The sequence below is a fragment of the Hibiscus syriacus genome, unplaced genomic scaffold, assembly GCF_006381635.1.
Source record: "Hibiscus syriacus cultivar Baekdansim isolate YM2019G1 unplaced genomic scaffold, ASM638163v2 tig00002193_pilon, whole genome shotgun sequence".
NCBI lineage: Eukaryota > Viridiplantae > Streptophyta > Magnoliopsida > Malvales > Malvaceae > Hibiscus > Hibiscus syriacus.
Genome location: NW_024061914.1, coordinates 2399405 through 2408006, shown reverse-complemented (window position 1 = coordinate 2408006; position 8602 = coordinate 2399405).

Here is an 8602-nt window from a genome sequence, read left to right as displayed (position 1 = left end):
ATTGTTGAAATGGTAATTGGATTAAAGTATCGATAAATTTTAAATTGATTACAAATTTTAAATGTTGACAGTATGGCCGAATGCAAAAGGATGAAGGAAGATGGCACACAGAGCGGTTCGGTATGTAAAATGAAATTGACATTGAGTAGTATTTAGTGTTAATGTATTGATTAAGAAACGTTTATGTTTAATATTAGGTGACAAAAGATGTGAGGTCCAAATGGAATTCAATGAGTGATGCTGAAAAGGAACCTTACATCACACAGTCAAGGAATGATAGTAAAGAATACAAAGAACGGAGGAAAGCACATGAAAATAAGGTATTCATTAAACTTGTAAATACGTTGATACAAAATATATAAGAACTATAACATTATATATTGTTAAAAAATGTAGGAAGTGTCGACAAGATGCAACATTAAAAGGGTGAATTCATTAATTAAACACTTTAAGGAGAAGGGTCAGTTGAATGTGCTGGGAGAAATAGGTTTTGGATCGTTGGTAGGAGTAAAGGATCGACCTATTCGGAGGGAATTGTGTCGATCCTTGATGGCGCAATTTGATGTCAGACAATGTATTGCTAAGTATGGTGATTTTTCATTTCCTCTCGGGATCCCATGTGCTGCAATTGTATTGGGGGTAGAAAATGAAGGCAAAAGTGTTGTAGAAGTCTGTAGAGTAAGGACTGGAAAGCACTTGCCTCCAAATATGGTTTGAAGCAGAAGGTGACATATACTGAAATTGAAGAGGAAATAAAAAAGTGGATCTTACGTTGGGGATGAGCTGAAGGCCAGAGTTCTATTATACCTTGTCGGTATCTTTCTTTGTCTAACGGGTTATACGTCAACGAACAAGGAACATATGAAGCTCATTTGCGATGAAGGCTTGAAGGGTGAATTCAATTGGGCTGAATATATCCATTCGAGATTGATTGAATCAATAATCACCTTTAAAAAGGGCAGCCAGAGATACCTCAAAGGGTGCATAGCAATCTTAGAGGTAAATGAGTTGAAGAACTTTTTTGTGTTTTTATATAAAAATATAAATTTTTATTATAAATGCAGGTTGCACTGTTCGATTTTTGGTCGGGCTGTGAGGTAGTGCCGGCTTATGAAAGAACCGGAGTGGCACGCATCCGTGCATGGGGGAAGGAAGAGGTGGTTAGAGTGATGGTGAAGTTGAAGTTGGATAGAGCGAAGAAGCAAGAAAGGGTAATAAATGTAATTAAATAATATTAAGAATATAATCAATGTCTTAATATTGTAATTTAATTTTGAAGGTTATTGGCAAGGATGTAGAGGAGGCAGTGGAGGCAGAGGAGAAGAAAGGAGAGATGGTTGTATTGGGGGATGACGATGAGTGGGACGACGGTGAGGGAAAACATAGTAACTTCGATATTTTGATGTCTGAATTGGATGATATCAAAAAAATCCAATTTGATATTATGCAAAGACAATCAAGAGTCGAAGAGAAACTTGATAGAGTCGAAGAGAAACTTGAGATAGTCGAAGATACACTTGAGAGGCATAAGGGGGCAGTGGAAGGAAAAATAGATGGAGTGGTGAAAGAAGTAGAGGTGTTGAGGGGTGAAGTGGTGAAAGAAGTTGGGGTGTTAAGGGGTGATATTAAGATGGTGACGGGTGAAAAATTTGAGGGAGTGGTGAAGGAGGTTGTGGAATTGAGGAGTGAACTTACGGGGGTGAAGGGGGTGGTTGATAAATACTTGGATGAAGGAGATCAATTGAAGGGTGAAATAAAAGAGATGAAGAGCTATGTAGAAAAAAAACGATGAACTGAAAAAGTATGAAGAAGAAAAGAGGGAGGAAGAAGAAGAAGAGATGAAAGAAATGAGGAGGAAGGAAGTTGATGTCATTTATACACCGGAGAGTGTTATAGCAGCAGATTTGGAATCAGAATGTCCTGCACCCCAGAAGAAGAAGCAGAAGGTAAGTTGAATAAAAGAAAACTTAATTTGATTTTTATTATGTTGTTGTGACAAAAATTTGTATGCAAAATTGTAGGTTGAAAAAGCGGATATTCCAAGCGGAATTGATGACATCGAAGCTGCAATTTGTGATTATTTATGGAATAGTGAGTTAGATTCGGAGTAAGTGAAATATATTGCTTTGTGAGTTATATTTAAATATTTCATGACAACATATTTATCCTAATGATTCATACAAATATTATGTAATCTCAATGGGAAATCAATTCGCTAGTGTATACGACGTTGCAACGTTGAAGCCTACGAAATGGGTTGGCGGTGTGGTAAGTAGAAAGTAGAAAATGTTAAAACTTATTGAATATGTTCTGATTGTGTAATTAATGTTTGTTGCGTAATTGCAGCAGCAGGTGTTGGATGCCAACAGCAAAGAAAGTGTTGAGAGTATTGCTACCTTCTGGGGTCCCATACTGAATAACTATGTGAAATTCACCGATTGTGAGAAGGTAAGACACCATACCAATTGCAAATGATGTTTTCGGATATAGAATGTTGAATTTTGTCAAATTGGTTGTGAAATTTATTGCACATCATGATCACAATAAACTACCATAATTCACATTGGTATCTGTTGGTGTTGGATATGGTAGATCGTGTTGCAACAATATATGATAGTATGTTTACAACTGAAGCAGCTAAACAGAGAGTGAAGGATGCTAAGAGATTGGTATGTATGTATGTATGAAAGGACATTATGTAAATTATAATGCATAATTTTTTTGGATCATAACTTCTTCTATTTTAATGCAGATTAAAATATTAGATTTTTATAATAAGAAACGCATTTGGGTTGAATCCTGTGGATCTCTAAGAAAGTATCCCTTGAAAAATTTCAAATTTGTGGAGCATAAGAAGAATAAGCAATTGAATGGGTATGAGATGTTATCACAAATAGAAAGCTTAATTTATGCAGTATTCATCATAATTGACATGTGTGGTTTTCAAATTTTGTAACAGACATGATTGCGGCATGTATGTGATGATGTGGATGGAATCGATCGGTTCTACAGGGGCAACTGGTGATTTTGTAAGTGGAAAGAAAAATTCGTTTGTGGTAAAATTGTTAAAAGTCGTAGATTGAATGCTGTAGTTTACAATACTTAACGTTCTGACAATTTGAATATAGGTTGTTGGAGAGTGGGATCGATCGCGAATATTAAACGATCTCGTAAGCCACAATCAAAATCAACGAAGACAGGAGATAACAAAAGCTGTCATGATACATAAGAATAACAAAAGGATGCAATGATGTAAATGTAGGGTTAATTTTGTATAAGATTTATAATTTTGTATACGATTTATAATTTTGTATATGAATATAATTATGAATGAGATGAGAAAAGTTAGCAGTATGTTGTTGTACATGTTTCTTATACACATTAAGGGTCATGTTGATACTTTAAAGTAAAAGGCAAATTTACAATATGGCAAACAGGGTACAACCATAAAGTGTCGATCCATATATAAAAAGTGTCGATCCCATAAACATCGAAACCCAAAAGTATAATGTAATAGGTAATTTTTCAATCTAATCGGTACAAGTATACCGGTTTTATGAGAGAATAGGTCTAAATAATGTATCAACACTTTTGTAGTTTGTGTCGATATTTCTGGTCCAGAATGAATGGCAAACAGGGTGCAACCATACAGTGTCGATCCATATATAAAAAGTGTCGATCCCATAAACATCGAAAACCAAAAGTATAATGTAATATGTAATTTTTCAATCTAACCGGTACAAGTATACCGATTTTATGAGAGAATAGGTCTAAATAATGTGTCGACACTTTTGTAGTTTGTGTCGATATTTTTGGTCCAGAATGAATGGCAAACAGGGTGCAACCATAAAGTGTCGATCTATATATAAAAAGTGTCGACCACATAAACATCGAAACCCAAAAGTATAATGTAATATGTAATTTTTCAATCTAACCGGTACAAGTATACCGGTTTTATGAGAGAATAGGTCTAAATAATGTGTCGACACTTTTGTAGTTTGTGTCGATATTTTTGGTCCAGAATGAATGGCAAACAGGGTGCAACCATAAAGTGTCAATCCATATATAAAAAGTGTCGATCCCATAAACATCAAAACCCATAAGTATAATGTAATAGGTAATTTTTCAATCTAACCGGTACAAGTATACCGGTTTTATGAGAGAATTGGTATATAATATGTATCGACACTGTTTAATGTTTTGTCGATACTAATTTAAATATCAAGTGTTTTTCCACCGTTCACTATATATAGTACTCTAAATCGAAAAACCCTAAACATAAAGGCAAACAGGCAGAAGATAACTCTTCCTCTCCGAAGAATACTAGCGTTATCATAAAAGTGACGATCAAATATTCAGGTAAATTTATTGATATTTTATGGGTTTGATTGATTTCTATATTGGAGTTTTTTTCCTGAATGTGTTTGTGTTCCATTGTAATAGCATCCAACCAAAATGGCTCCAAAACGTCAGCGTCAGAAGCGCGGTCTTTCTCAAAGCTCTTCTCAACCCAGTTCTTCTCAACCACAACCTCCTTCTGTAACAAACGATTCTTCTGAGAAAATCAGGTCCTTCAAAACTCTGAACTTTAGATCCGATATGGAGAAACAAAGATGGCAGACGAGTTTTAAAGTAAGGAAGATTCGTCCCGAACGTGTCATTGACCTGGGTTTCTTGTTTGATGATAAATATGCATTTAGTTTTAAATCCACATTTACATCTTGGGGTTGGCTTGAATTCCTTGGTGTAGAACCAAGATATTATCCCAACCTAGTTAGAGTCTTCTACAACAATGCTTCCTTACAGCACGAGCCTAATAAGACTAATATAATAGGAATTAATACACATGTCATGGGGAAGGATATATATATATCTCCGTAAACTATTGCGGAGGGTTTAGGTGTAGCGAATAAAGGGGATTCAGATGAAAATGGTGTAGATTGGTCTACAATTAAACGGGTTGCTAGAAATAGCCCAATTCACCTCGATGTAGAGTCGAGAGTGTTTCACAAAATGCTCACATGGTATATCCGGCCTAGTGGGGGAAAACATTCAACGCTTCGAGACAACGATTATTGGTCAATAGCAAAGTATAAATCCAAATCCAAAACGGCTCCAAACATTGCAAAACTCATATTTAATACAATTTTATATATGGTCACAAATGGAGCAACAATTTCAACTACACTACCATATGGATGTGTCATCACCCATTTGTTGAAGAAGAAGGAAGTTGATTTTTCGCATGACGCCCCTATTCGATTAACCCGCAAGATTGACATGGTATTTATTAAAAAAGCGGGATATGATTTTGTTTAAAAACTCGGTTGGAAGCGTGTCAAGGAGGTCGGATTAGATCAAGAGAGGGAGGAAATGGACCCCGTTAGCCATGAAGAAGAGTAACCAAGTGGAGACGCAATGATGGAAGAAGCTCCAGTTGTAGAGGATGTCACAATTAAGACCGTGATGGAATACATGGTCAATTTTCGGGAGCATATTGATTCCCTTGTGAGTGGAATGCGATCTGATATTTCATCATTGTAACATGAAGTCTCCATGTTGCGTGACAAATTACGTCAACGACATCAAACGAGTTAGGATGTGGTATTGGAGATGTAAGCAAAGGTTCATTTTGAACATGTTTCAGTCGTGCTGCTTTCAATAGGATGTGGTATTGGTAGTGGTAGTTAAAGGGTGGGTACAACATTAAATTCGCAGTACATATTTAGCTATGTACAATAACTACAAGTATATATTATCATTAAATTTAGGTATGTACAATAACTACATATTTAGGTATGTACATCTTTTGAGTGAGTTTTAAGATATTAATTTAGTAATTATAGGCGTCTAATGATTTATTTTTTACGTTACGGTATATATTATTATTAAATTAAAATCAATAAGCATATATATTACATATTTATTACTATCTTTGGTTAATATTGTTAAATTTAAATACTAAATAATATTTTATAAAATATCAAAACAATCAAATAATTTTTTGTGTAAATGAAATTATTAAATTAATATTGTAGGTGGAAAACATGAAACACTATTAAAAAAAATTGAAACATAAATTACATAACTTTAAAAAAAAGTATCGATCTTTTTTATAAAAAGTATGGACACTTTCAATATAATAGGTAAAAATATGATGTAATAGGTAGCGCTTATATAATGTAATAGGTAGCGTTTATATAATGTAATAGGTAGTGCTTATGTTGTAAAGTATCTATCCTTTTTATAAAAGTGTCCATACTTTTTTCACTGTGGAAAACATTAATTTAAGGTTATCTTTTGAGTGAGTTTTAAGATATTAATTTAGTAATTATAGGCGTCTAATGATTTATTTTTTACGTTATGATATATATTATTATTAAATTAAAAACAATAAACATATATATTACATATTTATTATTATCTTTGGTTAATATTGTTAAATTTAAATTCTAAATATTATTTTATAAAATATCAAAACAATCAAATAATTTTGTGTGCAAATGAAATTATTAAATTAATATTGTAGGTGGAAAACATGAAACACTATTAAAAAAATTGAAACATAAATTACATAACTTTAAAAAAAGTATCGATCCTTTTTATAAAAAGTATGGACACTTTCAATATAATAGGTAAAAATATGATGTAATAGGTAGCACTTATATAATGTAATAGGTAGTGTTTATATAATGTAATAGGTAGTGCTTATATTGTAAAGTATCTATCATTTTTATAAAAGTGTCCATACTTATTTCACTGTGGAAAACATTAATTTAAGGTTATCTTTTGAGTGAGTTTTAAGATATCAATTTAGTAATTATATGTATTTAATGATTTATTTTTTATGTTACGGTATATATTATCATTAAATTAAAAACAATAAACATATATATTACATATTTATTATTATCTTTGGTTAATATTGTTAAATTTAAATTCTAAATATTATTTTATAAAATATCAAAACAATCAAATAATTTTTTGTGCAAGTGAAATTATTAAATTAATATTGTAGGTGGAAAACATGAAACACTATTACAAAAAAATTGAAACATAAATTACATAACTTTAAAAAAAATATCGATCATTTTTATAAAAAGTATGGACACTTTCAATATAATAGGTAAAAATATGATGTAATAGGTAGCACTTATATAATGTAATAGGTAGCGTTTATATAATGTAATAGGTAGTGCTTATATTGTAAAGTATCTATCCTTTTTATAAAAGTGTTCATACGTATTTCACTGTGGAAAACATTAATTTAAGGTTATCTTTTGAGTGAGTTTTAAGATATCAATTTAGTAATTATATGTATCTAATGATTTATTTTTTATGTTACGGTATATATTATCATTAAATTAAAAACAATAAACATATATATTACATATTTATTATTATCTTTGGTTAATATTGTTAAATTTAAATTCTAAATATTATTTTATAAAATATCAAAACAATCAAATAATTTTTTGTGCAAATGAAATTATTAAATTAATATTGTAAGTGGAAAACATGAAACACTATTAAAAAATTGAAACATAAATTATATAACTTTAAAAAAAAGTATCGATCTTTTTTATAAAAAAGTATAGACACTTTCAACATATTATAATGTAATAGGTAAATTTGCAATGCTATCGGTATAAATATACCGGTTTACTTATAAAATAGGTCAATATAAGCGCTACCTATTACATTATATAAGCGCTACCTAGTATGTTATTGTACTTTATAATATTTCCGGTTAAATAATATAACATAACCGGTCTAAATTTTAACCGGTCACTTATTTAACCGATCACGCCGTATATTAACCATTTTTTAGACGCCGCACCGCAGAACTACCCAAAACTTATGGTGGGAAAGAAGAAATCAAAGAGGTAAAAGATTGGTTTTTGTTGCAGAGTAGTCAGGGCTAAAGCTTGATGCCTGCTCCCCGATCTGCTGCTTCCCCTAATGAGTTATTTGTTGGAAATGGGGACACGGACAAAATAATATATAATAATATAATAATATATAATAATAATAATATATAATATAATGTTTATGTAGACGCGCACAAAAACAAGTATTTATAAGTATTTAGGTCTATCGTAACCCTAAACCCAATATAATCACTTATTATTCACTTATAGTTGGTTAAATTTTTTTGAAACAATCATGTTTTGAGGGTTTAGGGTTGATGCTTCAAGTTTAGTTTTTTATGGCAAATTTTGAGAATGAATTATGAATTTGGGGTTGGGCATGTAATTAAAGTATTTTAAAATTTGAGATTTAGAATATAATTGAAGTATTTTGGACTTTGAGGTTTAGAATATAATTGATGATTATGTTGCAAGATTTAAAAGTTGAGAGACCTAAATGCAAGCGTTTGAAAAGTTCAGTGACCATTTATATAATTTACCCTAACGATAGTGAAACGACTGTTACGTCAAATACCATATTGCAAACAAACTAAATATTTGGTGACTATATTACAAGTTTTAAAAATTAAGGGATCTAAATGCAAGTATCTAAAATTTTTATTGACCATTTATATTCTTTACCCTTATTATTATAATACCTACACATATATACGTGTGCATCATTTTGGTTA